Below are 22,431 nucleotides of genomic sequence, written 5' to 3' on the forward strand. Positions count from 1 at the left end.
ACATCATAAAAGTAATTAAAACATTGGAAATATTGCATATAAAATATGAATCTCTTTATAATAGTACTTGAGGCTCAATAAAATTCTTACCTTGATAAAATATTTGCTACAAAAGTTACAGCATAGCTCTAAAATATTAAAATTATCTTTAGCATGATTATAACATTTCGATTTCAAAATTGCTTATGAAATACAGGTACTTATAAAATTAAAGTTATGAACATTTATCTTGAAATAGAATTTAAAATTCATAAATATTCTGCTAAAATGGAGTAAAAGTGTAAGAGAGCTCAATTAAAATATATATAAAGTTTTACTTTAAAAATTATTTGGACATAAGATACTTTTTCAAATTCAGTTTAAAAAGAGTTAATTTTAGCTAATGCTTTTAGTTGGTTTGGCAGTTTGTTCCACACTGATGGACACCGCACAACAAATGCTCTGCTTCCTAGATCAGTGTTGGTTCTTGAAACAAAAAGGTCATCATCATTAAATCTAGTTTTTATGTTACGTCTATCTCCAACTCTTATTAGATTAAAAAGCCATGGTGGAAATAGATAATGTAAAATTTTAAAGATCATGACACATATATCAAAATAAATCTTCTGTTTGATTGTCAGCCATTGCAAGTTATTTGAAATTGGAGTTGCATGACCATCCTATCCAGATTTTGCTGAGATTTTTCAAGGCTTTCCTACCAACACTTGAGAAATACTGGTTGAACTCTTCTACCTTTTCCTTCTTATCATTATAATCAGGTAAAAAGGCAATATTATGGGGATCACTTCACGAACTATTTTCCATTAATTAGGCACATTGCCATTACAGTTACGAAATTTATCTTTAAAGTGTTCCGACTTACTAGCTTTAATCAAAGTATCAACCCGTTTCTTTTCGTTTTTGTAATGATCTTGTAGTGTTTCGTTCTGTGTATCTGTTTTAGCTCTCCTTTGTAGGTCATCTCTAGCTTTCATTTCTGCTTTAAGGTTATTATTTATCCAAGGGGCTGGGGGCCAGGTAATTTCTTGGGTCAAAATGGTGCACATCCATCCAAGCAGCAAACAAAGGTTTTGGAAAAAAATATTAACCTGTTCATCCACATTATCAGTTTGTAGAATACAATTAAAATCTGGAGCCTTATTTAGTAAAGTACTACAAAAACTGTCCTGACTGTAATGCTTAAGACAACGAAAGGTTCTTTTAACAGGTATTCTCCTTGGCTTAGAAATATCAATTTGTAAAGTTACTAGCTCATGATCAGCAATGGGACAAGAAATCACATCTGAATATACAATCATTTGTTGTTTGTTTGTAATGACAACATCCAATAATGCCGAGCACGCGCTTGTTATTCTAGTTGGCTTAGTTATTGTTTTGACAGATTTAACTGATGTATTATTTTACTTAATTTGTTGTTAGGAACAAGCATATCCTCATTTAGATCACCCAAAACGAACAAGGGTTTTTTTTTTTATGTGGAGATACATTTTTAAAAGTTTCTTTAAGATAATCAAAGGAGGGTGTCCAAGCCTTTGGATGCTGATAGACACACCCAACAATAAAAGATGGTAATTTCTTATGCTGTATACTAATCCAAACATCCGCAACGCCATTAGCTTTCTCTACATCTGGCAATATCCTATTAACTTTCAAATCATTTCTTACATAGACTAATGTTCCTCCCCCTTTTCCATAGTCACACCTATATACAATAAAAATCTTAACATGAATGAACTTATCTTGAACAGATAAATCTAACCAGGTTTCACTTACACAAAGAATGTCTATGTTTCTTTCCAGTATTAACAGTTCTATTTCATCAATATGGGAGAGAGAGAGAGAGAGAGAGAGAGAGAGAGAGAGAGAGAGAGAGAGAGAGAGAGAGAGAGAGAGAGAGAGAGAGAGAGAGAATGCCTTAAGCGTTGAGATATTAATAGAAAACCTGGAAAGGGAGAAGGGAAGATAAGAAAATGGAACAGATAAAAAATTTGTTAGGGAAATGAAGAGAACATATAATTAACCATTTAAAGATTCGAGCTTTAAAATGAATCAATAATCTATAATATATGTTCCTTGTGGAAATAAAAAAGACTATATATTCATTTGAATTATAAATATAAATATAATCATTAGCAAGCAGCAATGGCTAAGCTCACCATATATGTGTCACGTTGACGAATACCGTAGAGAAAACGGGTAAATTAAATGATAAAACGAAGAATAAGATAAGGACTACACATGACTACTTGAGAGGTGTTACCGATGTAAAAAAAAAAAAAAGGACAGGACGAGAGAGGAGAGAGAGAGAGAGAGAGAGAGAGAGAGAGAGAGAGAGAGAGAGAGAGAGAGAGAGAGAGAGAGAGATGGATTCTACTCAATTATCACATTCAAATGAAATACAGTGTACGTAGGAAACACTAAGAGTAGACCATGGCAAGTCAAGTAAGGATAGAGAGAGAGAGAGAGAGAGAGAGAGAGAGAGAGAGAGAGAGAGAGAGAGAGAGATGGGTTCTACTCAATTATAACATTCAAATTAAATACAGTGTATATAGGAAACACTAAGAGTAGACCATGACAAGTCAAATACGGATAGGAGAGAGAGAGAGAGAGAGAGAGAGAGAGAGAGAGAGAGAGAGAGAGAGAGAGAGAGAGAGAGAGAGAGAGAGAGAGAGAGAGAGAGAGAGAGACTGGGTGGAGGTTCTTTTCGTATGAGTCTGTTGTCGAGGGTAAAGAGAGGTAGAGCGGGTCCAATAAGCCCCCGGTACGGGTGGTTCATATTAAAGACGATGCAATGTAGCATAGGCAATAGGTCGAAGCTGTTGAAGCATGACCTGCAAATGCAACCTGCGTCTCGGCTTTACACAGAACAAATGTTACGATTATGACGGACACGATTTACCCAGACTGCCAGAGACGACGACTAAAAATATACGGAATTATAGTGGATTATTCAGAGCTGTTTCGTGACAATGTTATTTCACCCGACTCCTGTATATATAAATCTTCTTGCAAGAGCGAACATGAATAATTCAAATGCAATCCAGAAGTTTTGCAAATATGTGATTATGTTGCAAAGGGTAAGATGATTATACATCTATATGACTTTCCTTCTTATAAGATGAAAAAAAGCAGCATATATTCCGCATTTTAAGTATTAGAAAAGAGTGATAAGAATCTTTACATAAGCAGTTGTATGTGCGAATGAGTGTCTATGCACACGCGCGCTCTAGTGATGGTATTTTTACAAGAGAGTTTATGTATATGTTTGACTTAACCGAAATAAATAATCTTTTTTTCACACCTGACTCCATTCTAAGTTACAAAACACTAATCTAATTATAAAAGAATATAAAGAAATACAGGTATACATACGGAAATTTATAAACATCAACTTGTGTCTTTAATCACAATGAAGTAATCAGATGTACTTATCTATGTAATTATATATACTCGTCGGTATATTTATTCATTGTTGTTTTCAAATTAACTTCTTTTAAAGAAACCTGGCAATTTTGAGGTTATCCAAGTGAATTACCTTCCAATTAGAAAGGATTCGACACAAATTGAATAACACAAATCATTTGGAAAAACTGGAAACTTTTAAAATCTCTCTCTCTCTCTCTCTCTCTCTCTCTCTCTCTCTCTCTCTCTCTCTCTCTCTCTCTCTCTCTCTCTCTCTCTCATTATCAGCTTGAAAAATTAAAGATTTAAGAAATTCACTTAAAGTTCTATTGGACAAACTTCTGATAACCGTGTTACTCAAGTGCTAAGGATGGTGTATGTTTTCGACACGATGTCCCACTTCCATCTTCTGAATTGATCTAATTAATGCGCTAAATCCTGGTGTAATCTAATCAGCCGGCGTTTCGTTGTTCCTCAGGCCCCTACCAATAACTCGCGAATTAATTTTCTAATTAGATTAGTAATCACAAACCGAGAGATAACTTAAACGAATGTTTCCGGAACTTCTATATAGATATTGACAGAACTAAATGATATCCATCTCATTTGATGAGACTGTGTATTTACTGCTCTGAAATTAGATTTTATGATTTCCGTGATCTCGATATGATATTAGCCTCCATTTTCCAGTAATTTTGATTTTTTAATTCCAAGTCGAATTCAGCAAACGTTCTATAAATGGATCGGGCAGAAGCCCTTTTTTTTTTTTTAACCTAGATTGATTTTTGTAATATGTTTAACTATATATAACATGATATGGCCTAATCTAACCTTCGAGAGAGCAAGGTAGGAGAGTGAAACTATAATGAATTGTGTTGTTAGTTCAAATTATTATTATTATTATTATTATTATTATTATTATTATTATTATTATTATTATTATTATTATTATCATATGTGAACCACAGTGCACAGAGACTGGTGGTTTATAGTGTGGGGTTCTGGGTTACAATCAGCTTCCTTAGGAATCCATCACTTTTCTCACTATAGGGGCTGTTTTCAATTAGCACGCTCTTCTGCACAAGTCCTGTGGCTATATCGGCTCCTACCCTCTCAAGAATCCTTTTCAATGACTTTGGTATGGTCCCATGTGCTCCTATGATTATTGGTACCACTTCTTCCTGGATATTCCATAGCCTTCTCAATTCAATCCAAAAGCCTTGATACTTTTTCTATTTTTGTTCTCTCTTCTTACAGTCCATTCTTGAGTCCCACGATACTACGGCATCTATGAGCGATACCTTTTTCGTTGTCTTGTCGACCAGAGTGATGTTTGGTCGATGTGCTTGAATCATTCTGTCCGTCTTCATACTGTAGTCGCAGCCTAGTTTATCCTGATAATTTTCTGCTTGCTAATGTCAGTACTATTTGATGCTGTATTGTATTTCATATTTTCTACAGTGACTCAAATGGAGAGCTTTAGCCACTGTATTATGTCATTTCTTTTATTGATTCTGATTAAGTTCTGAACATTCACAGGATACGTGGTTACTTTCTTCTTTTGCCATACATTTCCTGTACTTTGACGAGATGTTAGTTCTAACTATTGCCCCTTAAATATATCTTGTTCTTGTGCTGTCATTATCCTTAATTTCTCCTCTTTGTAGCCATAGCTATGTCTCCTTACTGGCAAATTCTTCAGTTTATTTCAGGAATTATCCAAGCATCGGTTTTCTTTTCCATTATTGTAGTATCTTTTATCTTGATCTCTCCTTATATAGATCTGGATCTTCATACTCATTTGTCAAGGGTTTTTTTCCTGTACTCTTTAGCCATTCATCTTCACTAGTCACAGTGCTCTACTTTCGACGTTGACACAATTTTTTATACTGAGGAGTCTTTTTCCTGTTTCACTGCGTGGTACATAAAGCCTGTCAATATTTCCTCTTGGGTAAAATGATTGGTAAATTTTCATAACCTATCTAGTCTTTATATTCATGTTGCATAGCTCTGACTTTTTCCATTCCACTATTCCAGCAATGTACTTGAATACTGGCACTGCGCAGGTGTTTAGAGTCTTTACCACGTTTTCAGTTAAGCTTTGACTTCATTATAGCTTTGGTTCTCTGCATGTATTCTATTCTAATCTTTTCCTTCATCACTTGGGTTTTATTGCTTCTCCTTTTATTACCTCAAGATTTTTATATCCTTCTTTGTCTATATCCTCTATGATATTTCCATTTGGTAGCTTTAACCCTTTCGTCCTAATTACTTTTCCTTTCTATATGTTAACTAGAAGACACGTTTCTATTCCAAATTCTATATTGATGTCTCTTGATGCAATTCTTACCATCTAGATAAGCATGTCTATTTCCTTAGCATCTTTCCTGAACAGCTTGATGTAATTCATTAACATCCCGTGGTTTATTTTGCTGCCTTCTTTTCTCAGTTGGTATCCAACTTCAGTCTTTTCCTGTACTCTTGTTTGGAGAATCATAGCTACTGTGACGGGCCGAGAGAGGAGTTGTGAAATCAAAGGCAGATTGGAAACGACTGAGTTATATTGTTGTGGAACACTCTCCTTATATACAAAACCTCAAGGCAACAGGACATGACAAGTTCACAAGACAGATAAAATCACAGAGGAAAAACCAGACTTGAATTTTCATGTTCGTTTTAGTGCGAGGGAAGAGCGAAGATACAACCATAATATATACAAAAGGAATTATGTACAATTGTGTGAAACACGGTTGGTACATGGCTCCCCCCTTAAAAATGACATACTGTACATGTTAAATAGGGCGCCCTGATCTAGAGAGGCGAACTGTAGGCGGGTCATCTGGCAGAAGATAAGCAGGTTTTAGACGATCAATGGAGACCCAGTCTTCTTTGCCCCGAATGTTTAGGAGGAATGCTTTTGGACTGCGTCAGATCACAAGGTAAGGTCCCGTGTAAGGGGGCGTTAACGGTGGCTTGCTGGTGTCGTTGCGCAGGAAGACGTGCATTGCAGAGTGCAAGTCCGTTGGTATGTGATGCTTCGCTGGGGGCTTGTAAGTCTGGCGGCACGGAGTAAATTTTCCCACGACGTGACGTATGCGCTGGAGATCGTCGGAGGAGGTTGTAGAAGGAAAAAACTCGGCAGGGACGACCAACGGGTCGCCATACACCATTTCGGCTGCTGAGACGTCGAGGGCGTCTTTAGGAGTGGTCCTTAGTCCAAGGAGGACCCAGGGAAGCTGAGTAAACCAGTTGCAATCCTTGCAGCGGGACATCAAAGCTGCTTTGAGGGTGCGATGAAAACGTTCAACCATTCCATTGGCAGCGGGGTTGTAGGCCGTTGTGTGATGTAGGGTTATGCCCAGGAGATTCGCTAATGACGTCCATAATTGAGAGGTGAAAGTGGTTCCCCTGTCAGAAGTAATATGCTCAGGGATACCGAATCTTGAAATCCATCCAGAGAGTAAGGCAGATGTACATGAGGCGGACGTTGCAGTTTCCATGGGAATGGCTTCAGGCCAACGAGTGGAGTGGTCGATGACGGTAAACAGGTAACGATGTCCTTGTGATGTGGGTAGGGGGCCTACAACGTCGACGTGAATGTGTGTGAAACGACGCTGAGGTTGAGGAAAGGTGCCCACTCCTGAATCCGTGTGTCGATGTACTTTGGAAGTTTGGCAAGAAGTACAGGCACGGACCCAATCCTTAGCATCCTTAGAAATGCCGTGCCAAATGAACTTTGCCTTCAGCAACTGTGCAGTAGAACGGCACGAGGGATGTGAAAGGCCGTGGATGAAATCAAACACCTGTCGGCGCATGGGAGCAGGAATCCAAGGTCGCGGTCTACCAGTACTGACGTCACAGAGGAGGGTGGTGTTGGAGTTTTCGAGGGGAAAATCCTCCCAACGGAGGGACGTGCAGGATGTCCTACAAGCTTGATACTCTGGATCCTGTCGTTGGGCTTCAGCCAGGGCGTTGTAATCCAATCCCAGTTGAACGGCAGCCAACGTGTTTCTTGACAGGGCATTGGCAACGGGATTTATTTTCCCAGGGACGTATTGGAGGGTGCAATTGTATTCAGCCACGGCGGAGAGATGTCGGCGTTGACGGGTGGACCAGGCGTCAGACTGTCGAGTGAAGGCGTGCACCAGAGGCATGTGGTCTGTGCGAATGACGAAGGGCGTACCTTCTAAGAAATGGCGAAAGTGACGGACAGCCAGGTGCACCGCCAGCAATTCTCGATCAAAGGTAGAATAACCCGATTCTGCCTTGGACAGTTTTCTGCTGAAGAAGGCCAATGGGCGGGGCGAGCCTTTGACCACCTGCTCGAGTACTGCACCAATAGCGACGTCGCTGGCATCGGTGGAGAGAAGGAGAGGGGCGTGTGGGATAGGAAAAGTGAGAGCCGCAGCAGTTGATAGGGCCTTCTTTGCATTGCAGAAGGCCGCTTCTTGAAGGGGACCCCACTTCAAGTCCTTTGGCTTGCCCTTGAGGGAGGCGTAGAGGGGAGCAAGAGTGGCGGCAATGGCTGGCAGAAAGCGGTGATAATAGTTGATCATGCCCAAGAATTCCTGCAGAGCTTTGACGGTCGAGGGCGTGGGGAAATTCTGAACGGCTGCTACCTTCTCAGGGAGGGGATGGACTCCTTCAGGAGAGATACGGTGCCCTAAGAACGACACTTCGTTGGCGCCAAAGGTACACTTGTCGTACCGGACTACAAGGCCGTTTTGTTGCAGGCGGTCGAGCACGATGCGCAGGTGACGGAGGTGTTCCTCTTTTGAGGAGGAGAACACAAGTATGTCGTCCACATAACATACACAGAAATGGAGGTCCCCTAAGATGCCATCCATGAGACGTTGAAACGTTGCCCTAGCATTACGAAGGCCAAAACAGGAGTAATTAAAGGTGTATGTGGCAAACGGAGTGGTGATGGCAGTCTTGGGGATGTCTTCTGGGTTCATAGGCACCTGATAATACCCCTTCAGGAGGTCGAGCGTAGAAAAAACCTTTGCTTTGTGCAGGTAGGAGGTTACATCGGCAATGTTTGGGAGGGGGTAGTGATCCGGTTCTGTTTGCATGTTCAGGCGCCTGTAATCCCCGCACGGACGGAGGGAGCCGTCTTTCTTCAGAACGATGTGTAAGGGTGACGACCATGGGCTGGAGGCCTTTTGGCAAAGGCCCATTTTCTCCATTTCGGCGAACGTCTGTTTGGCGGCTGCCAATCGTTCCGGTGCCAGACGTCTGAATTTTGCGAAGACTGGGGGTCCCGTCGTCTTGATATGGTGATAAATACCGTGCTTAGCAGGAACCGTGGGCGTTTGGCGAAGTTCTGGACGGAAAACTTCCGGGTACGACGTGAGGAGGTGGGCGTAGGCATCCGTGGGTGCGCTGATGTGGAGAGCGAGGTTAGAGGGGGCGGGTTGAAGAGGTGTCGACAAGTACGAGTCCGCGGTGACCAATCGTCGGTGGGCGACATCGACCAAAAGGTGGAAATGAGAGAGGAAATCCGCACCGAGGATTGGCATTGTGACATCAGTAACGAGAAACTTCCAATTGAATTTACCGTTTCCGAACAATAATGTGAGGTTCTCGTAACCGTAGGTGGGTATCGCAGATCCGTTGGCAGCTACCAAGCGGACGTCGGCAGATGTAGACAGACTACGTTGTGCCTTGAAGAGTTTCCTTGGCAAAAGAGAACGACAAGCACCCGTGTCTACCAAAAATCGCACGCCCGTTACTGCATCCTGTAAAAAAAAAAAGATTAGAAACCTGGGAGGCCACCGCCACAAGCGGTGGCCTACTTACACGTTTTTTGGCCACTGACAATCTTTGGCACATTTCTTCGCGGTTGCCCCGAATCTGAAGTGGTAGTAGCAAAACTGCGGTGGATGGGAGGTAGTAAGTGGCTGTAGAAGTCGTTCGTTGGGGGGCGAGCGATTGGTGGGTGGTGGGCGGCTTTGTTGCCGCTTCGGCACGTCACGGGGTAGGCGTGTATGTCCTATGGCATTCATGTCAGCTTCGGTGTACGTTGAATAGGCATCCTCGTCGTCAGGGGTGGAGGCGTTGATGGAGGTCTTGAAGTGGCTGTCCATAAGGGCGTCGGCTTTGGTCATCAAGTCCTTTATGGGTAAACTATCGACATCGGGTATGGCAGCGCGCACAGGTTCAGGTAAACGGCGTATCCAAAGGGCACGGAGTAGGTTCACCTCACGAGGAGAGCCGTCTGCGGCAGGTTAAAGGCGAGCGATACTGGTCATTTCCCTGAGGGCAAGCGAAGCCCTTTGGTCCCCCAACGGTTGTTGCGAGAGCTGAAAAAGCTTTGCTATACGGGCGGCTGGCGACGGCGAGTACTGTTGCAGAAGGTATGATTTGAGGTCGTCATACGCTATTGGGGTGTCTCCTTGTTCACAAAGCCAGTCAGATATTTCTGGGAAGGTGTCCTCGGGTATCGCCGCGAGAACATAATCCGCTTTGGTGGTTGAGCGAGTCACGCCCCTGATACGAAACTGGACTTCTGCGCGCTGAAACCAAGAAAACGCCTCTCCGCTGGCAAACGATGAAAGTTTGAATGGAGAGGCCGTAGCGCCAACTGCCGTAGAGTCCGTCATAGTACCAACGATGGAGGGGCGAGGGGGTGGGGGTGGAAGGCGGTGGAAGCGAGTCGACTTCCGGGGTCACCAATGTGACGGGCCGAGAGAGGAGTTGTGAAATCAAAGGCAGATTGGAAACGACTGAGTTATATTGTTGTGGAACACTCTCCTTATATAGAAAACCTCAAGGCAACAGGACATGATAAGTTCACAAGACAGACAAAATCACAGAGGAAAACCAGACTTGAATTTTCATGTTCGTTTTAGTGCGAGGGAAGAGCGAAGATACAACCATAATATATACAAAAGGAATTATGTACAATTGTGTGAAACACGGTTGGTACACTACTATGAAGAGTAGTGGGGATAGTAAGTCCCCTTGGAAGATTCCTCTCCTGATGTTGACCTCTGCAAGTCGTTTTACAGAATACAGGAAAGTGTAGTTTTCCGGTTTTGCACTGTATTTTTAAAGTTGATAGCATTTTCCTCTGCACCATTCTTTCAACCATGAGTGTGGTATCATGTTGAAGGCTTTCTTGTACTCTAACTATGCCATACTCAGGTTGCTTTTCCTTCTTTTGCTGTTCTTCAGTACCATTTTGTCTATGAGGAGCTCGTCTTGTGTGCCTCCATATTTTCTTCTACACCCTTTTTGCTGGCTGCGGATGGTGTTTGTTTCCTCCAAGTAGGTGTACAGAATTTTACTGATGATGCCTGTTAGCAGGTTCAAAATCATTGTTAGGGAGGTGATTGGTCTGTAGTTGCTTGCAAGTACTACCTGTGGTTATCTATTCAGGTGGTTGGTGGAGTCTGATACAATGCAGTTGTTGTTTTGCCATCTTGTATGTAAGGCTCTGATATTTTTGAGCCAGTGACCATGGAATTTATTAGGGCAATTATCATTTCGAATAATTGTCCTTTCTAATAACTTTCTTTCCAATAAGCGTCCATTCAAAAAGTAGTTTTTGAATAATTGTTTTCGATTATTTGTTTTCGAATAATGTTCACATAATCATACAGCCGAATGGAGAATGAGGGATTTTCCGTGTTCTATTTGTATCCCACAAATCAACATCCTGAATACTGAACCTATCTGTTACGATTAGTATTCAGTATTCAGGATGTTGATTTCTATGGCAGAATTAAAGGACGGAAAATCCCTCATTACTTTATATGGGTGCAAACCTTTATTGGCTTCAAGATAAAAGACAAAAGTCTAGCATTTTCACCCCTAAGGACTTAAGGGAACACAAGGAGAAAAGGGTGTTGGTAAATAAACATGCATATACATTCATATATATATGTATATGTATATATATATATATATATATATATATATATATATATATATATATATATATATATATATTTATGTATATATATATATATATATATATATATATATATATATATATATATATATATATATATATATATACATATATATATATATATATATATATATATATATATATATATATATATATATATATATATATATATATATACATAAATATATATATATATATATATATATATATATATATATATATATATATATATATATATATATATATATATATATATATATTATATTTACACACATTTCAGCAATATGCTACCTCAGCCAATAAGATGTCCCACAAAAGGAAAATACGTTTCTGCTAAAATCATCCTTTGACTTCTAAATTGTCAATGAACTCTCTGAAGTAAAGCTTGCACAAACAAATCTCCGTCAGCAATGACTCCACAGAAACACCAATAAATATTGCTTCATTAAACCTTTTAATCTCCACACTCATGAGGTTCATAAATATCTTTCCTTTCCAACACACTCTCCACATTGTCTGTCCATCCCTATCAAGGCCTTAAACTCCTCCTACCTTCAGCACTTCTGAAATTTTCAATTTAGTTTCAATAACCTGATCCTGTTATTTTTTTTTCCTACATTTTCCAGCCTTTGCAAAATGCTTTGATCCAATTAGTCACCTATGCTAATATCTTTTACAGATTTTGCGTATTTCGAAATTTTTCCTCCTTTAAATTCTTATAGCTAATATAATTAAGGAACAATCTCTTCAACCTTTTTTTTTTCATTCTTCTTTAATATCCAAACTTTACTTCAATGGAGAAGAGTTTGTTCACAATCCATATATACATTTCCCTCTTATTATTATTATTATTATTATTATTATTATTATTATTATTATTATTATTATTATCAATAGTAGTAGTAGTAATTGGTAGCATTATTAGCTAAGCAATAATCCTAGTTAAAAACAGCCCAGTGAGGAAAGGAAATAAGTTAACTGATAGAATAGTGTATCTGAGTTTGCCCTCAAGCAAAAGTACAAGGGATATGACACTATCAAAGATTAAACAACAATGGTTTGATTTTGGAGTGTCCTCCTAGAAGAGCTGCTCACGAGTCTCTTCTACCCTTACAAATTTGAAAGTAGCCACTGGACACTTAAAGAGCAATAGTTAACCCTTTGAGTGAAGAAGAACACTTACAGAGCAATAGTTAACCCTTTGAGTGAAGAAAAACACTTAAAGAGCAGTAGTTAACCCTTTGAGTGAAGAAGAACTTTTCGGTTATTTTAATGTTGTCAGGTGTATGAGGAAAGAGGATAATGAGTAATGAATAGACAAGACTATTCGGTATATATGTAGGCCAAGGAAAACTGAGTCGTAACCAAAGAGTATCCTATGTAGAACTATCTGGCTTCTTAAAGGACCAATATATCTGAATGCGTGGCTGGTGCCTTGGCCAACCTACTAGCAATATCTCCCCCAGAAAAGCTGCTACCTTACTGCTTTTTCCTATTCAGAAAAAGCATGTCTTCTCCCATCTTGCCACCATCCTTTGTATTTACTCCAACACCGACCATCTCGATTCTTCCACCATTTATACTAACGTTCATCTCTCCATTTCCTCGTTTTATTTGCTCTGATTACTTTATTTTTGCTTTTTATCGACTAGCTTCTTTTGCAGACTCTTTTTGACTTTAAGCAGCGTTTACAAAGTCTTTCCATGAATTCTAGTCAGCACAAATTTACTTGAAAATATCAACCCTTTCTCATCCTATTTTCAACTAGTTTTCTTAGTTAGAAACCAAGTTTGCTAAAATTAGCGCAGAAGGTTTGGAAAAAGTTATTTGGGGGAGATTTTTAGGCGACATACTGGCAATATCCAAATTGAAAGGTTTTTAGATAGAATAAAGAAAAAAAAATAATCAAAATTAACTTTAGAAAAAAAAGAGAAGTAAAAATCTTTTTCTAGAATGTCCTACTCAAAGAAAATAGCAGTAATATTGGATACAGATTATATAGAAAGCAAAGACATGTCGATTGTTACCTACAAAATAACAAACTATGAATAATGACAGCCTACCCGTATAGCTTATAAATATGTAACCAAAAATATTTCGATGTTAAAATAGGTAGATTGTCGGCAGCAGGTTGGCCAAGGCACCAATTACCCATTGAGATGCTACCGTTAGAAAGTTATTGGGTCCTTTGACTGGTCTGACAGTACTACGTTGGAAACCTTTCTCTGGTTACAGCTTATTTTCCCTTTGCCTACACATACACGGAATAGTCTGGTACATATAATCCTCTGTCCTCATACATCTGACAACACTGAGATTCCAAAGAATTCTTCTTCGCACAAGGGGTTAACTACAGCTCTGTAATTGTTACGTGGCTACTTTCCTCTTGGTAAGGGTAGAAGAGACTATTTAGCTATGGTTAATAGTTCTTCTAAGAGGACACTCCAAAATAAAACCATTGGTCTAGTGTCTATGGTAGTTCCATAGCCTCTGTACCATGGTCATCCACTGTCTTGAGGAAAAGTTCTCTTGCTTGAGGGTACAATCAAGCACACTCTTTGTTATTTGTCTTCCTCTTCTTATTTTCAAGTTTTTGTAGTTTACATATGAAAGATTTATTTTAATGTCTTAAACTTTTCTTGTAGTTTATTTCCTAATTTCCTTTCCTCACTAGGCTATTTTCCCTTTTGTAGCCGTTTTGGTTATGGCATCGTTCTTTTTTAATACTACCAGGCAGCTAACAAAGTTATCTGTAACATTTTTGGGATAAGGGACAAAGTCTAGCTAGCACAGAAAAAAAAAAGAAGAAGAAAAAACTATGGAGAAAGAAAGAAAGGTATCTGCGCGATTAAGGATAGAATATCAGTGGAATGTAAAAATGAGAAAGATTGGTTTACATAGCACCATATATTGGTCAAAGTTGCCAATTCTGTAAAGAAAGGGGAAAGTATTATTGACCAAATGATACTAACGCTTCAATCAAGGCTCAACCGTTTCTGAGCATAGTTCGAACAAATATCACAAAAATAAAAACTTTGGAAATGTGAATTTCATACCAAAACAGGAGAGTTAATTTTATGAAATGTTACCACAACTTCGGGAAATATCATCGAAAGAAACAGCCAACAATGCTGAAACCCCCTTAAAAAGCAAGGTCATATGAATCATTTGGAAAAAAAAAATAAACAAACATCTGAAAAACATTATCCATAATCTTGGAGGTAGTACAAAGTTATAGTTATGGATGCAGCACTGGGGGAAATTGGATAAGGAATAAACTATATATATATATATATATATATATATATATATATATATATATATATATATATATATATATATATATATATATGTGTGTGTGTGTGTGTGTGTGTGTGTGTGTGTGTGTGTATACTGTATATATATATATATATATATATATATATATATATATATATATATATATATATATATATATATATATATATATATATATATATATATATATATATATATATTTATAGATTATATATATAGTATATATATATTTATATATTATATATATGTATATATATACATATATATATGTATATATATACATACATACATATATATATATATATATATATATATATATATATATATATATATATATATATATATATATATATATATATATATATATATGTATGTGTGTGTGTGCCAGATAGTTATGCACACACAAGCATACAGTGTACCTCTTGGGGTACTACTTCCCCCTACCCTACCCGATTATATAGGAGAGACATGATTAAACAAAACAATGGCATGGTGACAATATCATACCAGAACGCGTCATTATACCAACAGTGTTTCGCAGACTTTGAATTCTTTTGTTCCGGTTCTGGACAAAGTCGTTCAAAACGCAACTCTGTTTCATAAATGGAAAATATTGTTTCTCTTCGTCCGCTATTACACCATTATGCGCCCCGTTCTTCCCCCAAAAAGAGTGAGGGGAAAAGAGACCTCGAAGAATTAGGTTATTGGTAAAGCATGTCGTCTCAACTTTTCTCCAAAGGGTTACAGAAGCACGAGAGGATAAAAATTCCCCAAAGAAAGGATGGCGACTCCATGCAAACTTTTCAGAAAAGCTCCTTCGATAGAAACAGCTCCGAAAATCTCAGGAGACGACAAAGAGAGAGAGAGAGAGAGAGAGAGAGAGAGAGAGAGAGAGAGAGAGAGAGAGAGAGAGAGAGAGAGAGAGAGAGAGAGAGTTTACTATTTCTCTGGAAAGTTTTTAATGGTTTCATGTAAGCTGTACAGTTATTAAAAGAAATTCCATCTATAAAACACGAACACACACACACACACACACACACACACACACATATATATATATATATATATTTATATATATTTATATATATATATATATATATATATATATATATATATATATATATATATATATATATATATTTATATATATACAAAATATATATATATATATATATATATATATATATATATATATATATATATATATATATATATATATATTATATATATATATACTTATATATATATATTTATATATATATATATATATATATATATATATATATATTATATATATATATATATATATATATATATATATATATATATATATATATATATATATATATATATATATATATATATATATATATATATATATATATACATATATATACATAATTACAATTATGTATATATATATATATATATATATATATATATATATATATATATATATATATATATATATATATATATATATATATATATATATACATAATTATATTGATTTATAGCGATTTAAATGATCTGGTATATAAAATACTGTAAAATATCATGATATGGACTAGAGTCAAAATATTCAAAAGAATGAAAATAGGACCTGAAGAAATTTTAACTTAATAAGAATTTCTGCTTTTTTGAGAAATGACGTGATTTTAAAGTATTAAGGGCTGTAAAACCGACGAAACTAAAAATACCCCCAATATTTAAAGGAATAACTCATTTTCCAGCTTATTTTCATTCCTCGTGTTGGAAAAAATAACACGAATTCCATTGAAAAGCCTTCAATAACTCACAGTGTAAACAGAATTTTCCCTACCAGTCTTTCTCACTCTTGGATTTCGAATAGCGATCTATCTTTATTTTTATATTTGTTGATCTAAATCACCTAGCAACCAGAGATAATTCTAAAGAAAGAAGTGTAGAAAGGATTTCAACTTAGAGGAGGATAAAAATCTGTAATATTGAAATTTTCTTCTGTAAAAAAAAAATTATTTTAGAACTGAAGTACACATAAAGAAGAATCAGATAGCAAAGGCGTTGTCTCTTTTATGGCGTCAACGTCTAGAAAGTTCTAAATTTAAAAAGAGATAAGCAACTATTCGAAGCAAATTATTTTGAAAACTATTAATTATTTCTCGCTCTCTTTTACTGTTATTGGTGTAAAAGCATGCGTAAAGTTTCAAGATACGGAGACCTTTAACATTCTATTTTCTTTTGATATTATATGTTTACATCAGGGAATATCTTAGTATATTTCATTATAATGAATTAGACAAATCTCCCGCTAAGAAGTTATTTTCATGAGAAATAAAAGTATGCTTATATTTAAATTCAAGTATTGTTTGTATGCATTTACGTCTACATTCAAATACACTTTACAGGCCTACATCAGCATGAATTAGCATGTTGATGTGTATGTTTGAATAACCTACCAGAGATGATTGTAACATAGAAAGCCATACAAGTAAAGAACAAATATACATGGCTACAAAATTCAAAAGCTAAAAGTCTTATTCTTATGGAAAAAAAAATACTACCAAACCAAATATACCGGAAGATAAGTTTAGCCTAGCTCAAAATATGTATGCACCAGCTTTGAAATTTGTTCATGATATAAAAGGAACCAAACATTCCTTTGAATTTTTTTCAAGGACTTTTTATTTATATCCACCACAGAAAACAATCCTTTTGCTAAAATTCCTGACCAGCAAAGAACCTAAAATTTATATAAAAATACTTCATCTCTCGTTTAATAAAGTTTCTCCTATGGACAACTATTTAAAAAAAATATATATATGAATATTGGAAATCTCTTTACATACATCATTGCTGCAACTAAAAGGGAATACTAGGGATCCAAAAGGATAAATCAATAAAGACCTAAAATTACAATAGTTTATAAGGGACCACGGATGGTGATGTTCTGCACAAAAGTGACCCAAATAAAAGAAGTGTACAAGTAACGAGATAATGCTTTTCAATTCCAATAAAAACAGAATGCTCCTCTCTCAAGTACTGGTCTACCAATACTTTTAGTACCCTAGAATAGCGTTTTAACTAATCAACACGGCCCGTCAGATTAAGATGAATAGTGTAAATTTAACAAAAATTTCATAAGCAGACTTATTTCGCTTCCCGTTCAATTCCAGGTAAAATATTTGGATGAAATAGCTTTAGTAGGCTATATAAGATTTCCCACCAACTCGTCAAAAGTCTATACACAGATCTTCACATACTGATATATTGTCAGTACCAAGATATATCCAATAACAAAGAGGCCAGGAAAGCGAAGTTGACCTTCGAAAACAGTAAGAGCAGTAAAATCCTACCACATATTTTCCTTGCGTACTTCAGATCTTGACAGAATTCACCGAGGACCAACCTTCGTTAGAGCCAATTGCTTTAAGTACGCATTCTTACTAACAAAATCTAGTTATATGACGAAAATATGTGATTTTGTATATAAAAAAAGGACAGATTAATTTCAAAATTTGGAACCAATATCTAACTTGCGGATGAGCATGATAGAAATTTCTTAATGAACACCTTATATCAAATAGTCAGCCCATATCAGGATTCGTATCTATATTAAAAACTAATGTACTTTTCATGGATCACTCCCTTCGATATTAAACAACTGAAATACTCTATTACCGTTTGGGATAACTATTTGGGGATATTTCATGGATAAAAACACAAAGTCATAAACTTTGAAACAGACACTGAAACACGTGACTGAGAACATTATTACCTTTTAAATTCAATAGAGGAAGTATGATACTGTATATTCAGTTCATATATTGACAGTATACATTAACGATTTAAATGTAATACTTCGTCAGCATTGCTGACACAATGAAGCGAATTACCTCTAAAAAAACAACTTGATTTCGAACGAAGCATTACAGTGATACAGATCGAGAGATATTGTTGAAAGGAAATAATAATATCTGTTTGGACCACAGCATCACAGAGATGTCCAAAATTATCCATTTTATAATCCATCACTGAGCTCGATATCAAATCAAGGCAGGCAGTCATATACTACAAAGCATAATGGGAAATCATGCCACAATATTATCTTCTCCACATTTCGATGCTCATTGAGTGGCAAAATTTCACGTTGACCCAGTAGATAAATAAAAGTATTTTGAATGGGTCCTAAATGGATAATTTACATTTGAAACATGAATGGATTATTGATGGAAAATATAATTGAAATGCACTATAAGGTATGGTAACTTTATTAGAACTGCCTAAGGAACTAATCATAAGTTCTAGTTAAGTAGATAACACTTAATATTTCATTATATTTGACAATCTTGGTGCTGTAGTGCGTCCTCTTTGTAACCTCGTTGGCGACAGTTTGAAAACTGCCACAGAGCTTGAAAATTTCATTTATTTCCTTTTATATTATACTTTATTAGAGAAAAACATTATACAACAAGAGCAATCAGAAATTTCTGACCTCAGCCAAAAGTAAATAGAGTTAATTTGTTTTGACGTTATCTTTAAAATTGGAAAAAGGCAAATCAGGATAAAGAATCCAGATTCGGATTCGGATCATCACCAAAATTTGATGGGGTCGCCCATTACCTAGAATCTAAATGTGATGAAAATTTTCTCAAAATCCGTCAGGTAGTTTTGATGTTATCTTTAAAATGGCGAAAAATGCAAATCAGGATCTAGAATGCAAATCCATATCATCTCCAAAATTTAATAGGGTCGACCATGTCCTAAGATCTATCTGTGGGGGAAATTTCGTCAAAACCCGTCGAGTATATTTAACACTATCTTTAAAATGGCAAAAAAAAAAAAAAGCAAATCCGGATCTAGAATCCGAATCCAGATAGTCTCCAAAATGTAATAGGGTCGTCCATGTCCTAAGGTCTATCTGTGATGAAGATTTCGTCAAAGTCCGTCGAGCAGTTTTGACGCAATTCTGCCCACAGACACACAGACATGAACATAAATAAATAAATAACTAGAATCCGGAGCCTTATCCGGATCATCTCCAAAATTTAATGGTGTCTCCCAGGACCTAAGAGAAAATTTCGTCCAAATCCGGCAAGTACTTTTGATGTTATCTTTAAAATGGCGAAAAATGCAAATATGGATCCACATCAGGGTCATCTCCCAAATATAGTGGAGCCGTTCATGACCTAAGATCTATCTGTGGAGAGAATTTCGTCAAAAAGCGTCGTGTACTTTTGACGTAATCCTGCCCATATGCAAATCCAGGTCTAGAATTTGGATCCTGATCACCTACAAAATTTCATGTCCTTATTTTAAGGTCTACCTGCGGTGAAAATTTCATCAAAATCTATAAAGTAGATTTGATGCAATCCTGTCGACAGGCAATTGTCCAGAGACACAAGCAAGTATATAAAACAAATCGATCACAATACCTCCATGCCGAAAGTAATAGATAAAAGCTAATATAACTTATGAGTAAAAAAGAGATAAGAACATCATGTGAGCCTGGACATATAAGTACACACTATATATATATATATATATATATATATATATATATATATATATATATATATATATATATATATATATATATATATATATATAAATATATATATATATATATTATATGTATGTATATATATACATATATATATATTATATGTATGTATATATATACATATATATATATATATATTATATGTATGTATATATATATATATATATATATATATATATATATATATATATATATATATATATATATATATATATATATATATATAATAATATATATATATATATATATATATATTATATGTATGTATATATATATATATATATATATATATATATATATATATATATATATATATATATATATATATATATATATATATATATATATAAATAACGGATTTTGAGCGAAGCAAAAAATCTATTTATGGGTGAGATGGCCATGTCGTCCTGATGGAAGTTCCTATAGGGTAGCTTCCTAGGGTATATTACAACTACGGCGATATTCCCAGAGAATTTACCTTAAGGTACCAGAATTCTAACTCCTGGAGCGAGTATCCCTCGTGAAAGGGATATCGCGACATATCAGAGGACGTATTCTAGACACGCCACATGGCAATCTACATCCTGGACAGAGATTTCGTCTCGTAGGAGGTGATTGGCGAGATACGAATTCGGGAAAGAAAAAGGGGAGCCGCTCCCAAGGCTTCCCTATCCTCCGATTCGTATGCGTGCCTGGCGCCAATCCTGGCGCCATCTGTATTCCTTGTAGCGTACACGAGGTGCTACAGATACTGTATGTAGGGAGGGGTCCTACAGCCCTTTCTTAGAAAGGCAAGGGCGGGTCCATCAGGACGACATGGCCATCTCACCCAAAAATAGATTTTTCGCTTAGCTCAAAATCCGTTTTTTTGGGCTCAAGCCATGTCGTCCTGATGGAAGTGTACCAGAGCATTACTGTATCTGTGGATTCTCAGAACGTGCCGTACTCCCCGGAGGTAATTTTTTCCCGGTCGACTAGACCTAGAGACCTAAGATGTTACCGTTATACATCTTTTCAACTAACTATAAACTATGTTAGAGCTTCCTGCCCCCTACAGGGAAGAGTCCTACTAGACTCTGGAAAAGTCTCGAAGAGTACATATACCTATGTATGAATACCAGGCAAGCTAATATAGTGGTCTCGCCCTATATTAAGTAAAGCATAGTTTGTAAAGAACCACTGCGTCAATATGAAATATCGACCAGTTCTCCGCACAATACTTGTATTGGACAAAGGTTTTATATCCGCATAGGAGGAAAACCAATGCAACATAGCTTGCATAAAGGAACAATTCTATTAGAATTATCCCAGATAAGGTACATATAATGAATGCTCAATTATACCAATAAATTGACACAGGAGAAGGAGACGCAAGGTTCTCAAGAACCAGATTATTGACAGGCAATAAATAGACAGGTTAACCACAATTATATATATATATATATATATATATATATATATATATATATATATATATATATATATATATATATATATATATATATATATATATATATATATATATATATATATATATATATATATACATAAGAAGAGGATAACCCAAAACTTTAAGCATAAGTATGATAGTAAACAGAGCTTGTTTGTCTGAAAGAAAAAACATTAGATGCCACTTTTAAGATACCGAGGTATCAAAGTCATAAAAGCCTGTATTACAAATCAATGACATTAGCGTTAGAAACGCTCAGCACACATGTCTGCACTTATTCTAGGTTCACCTTCGGAAATGGAACAGTCTGCATGGGCAACACAGTGCCCTCACTTAGTTTGTAGTACAGTATGTAACTACACACTCACCCTGGAATTAATCGTCCCAATTAAGACCACTGTTCCTCGCAGAGTTAAACAGTAGGGTTAACACCGCGACCCACTGCTACCACAGATCTCTTTTAGTTCCTCTACTTGCTTCGCATAGTGGCGAAAGAAAACTCTGGAAGACTTCCAGCCAGTGTATGAACGGAGATGTTCAAAATCCATACAATTAAAGAAATTTAAGGATGAGGCAACTTTCCTCGGATCGTGACCTGCGGGTGTATTGTCAGGATCCACTCTGCGAATAAAATATGTGATTTTCGCTCTGAGTTGATTCAGAGATAAATTTGAGCCTGATGTTTCTCCCCTGAATAGTTGACCACCCTTGAAGTCTGAAGTTCTATGAAGATAGACCTTTAGGCATTCTACTGGACATAGAGATGCATCTTCTTTCAGAGGGCAGATTCTCCAGGGACCCCACCTGTTGGTGGGTAACTCA

The sequence above is a fragment of the Palaemon carinicauda genome, chromosome 8 (assembly GCF_036898095.1).
Source record: "Palaemon carinicauda isolate YSFRI2023 chromosome 8, ASM3689809v2, whole genome shotgun sequence".
In the NCBI taxonomy this organism is placed as follows: domain Eukaryota; kingdom Metazoa; phylum Arthropoda; class Malacostraca; order Decapoda; family Palaemonidae; genus Palaemon; species Palaemon carinicauda.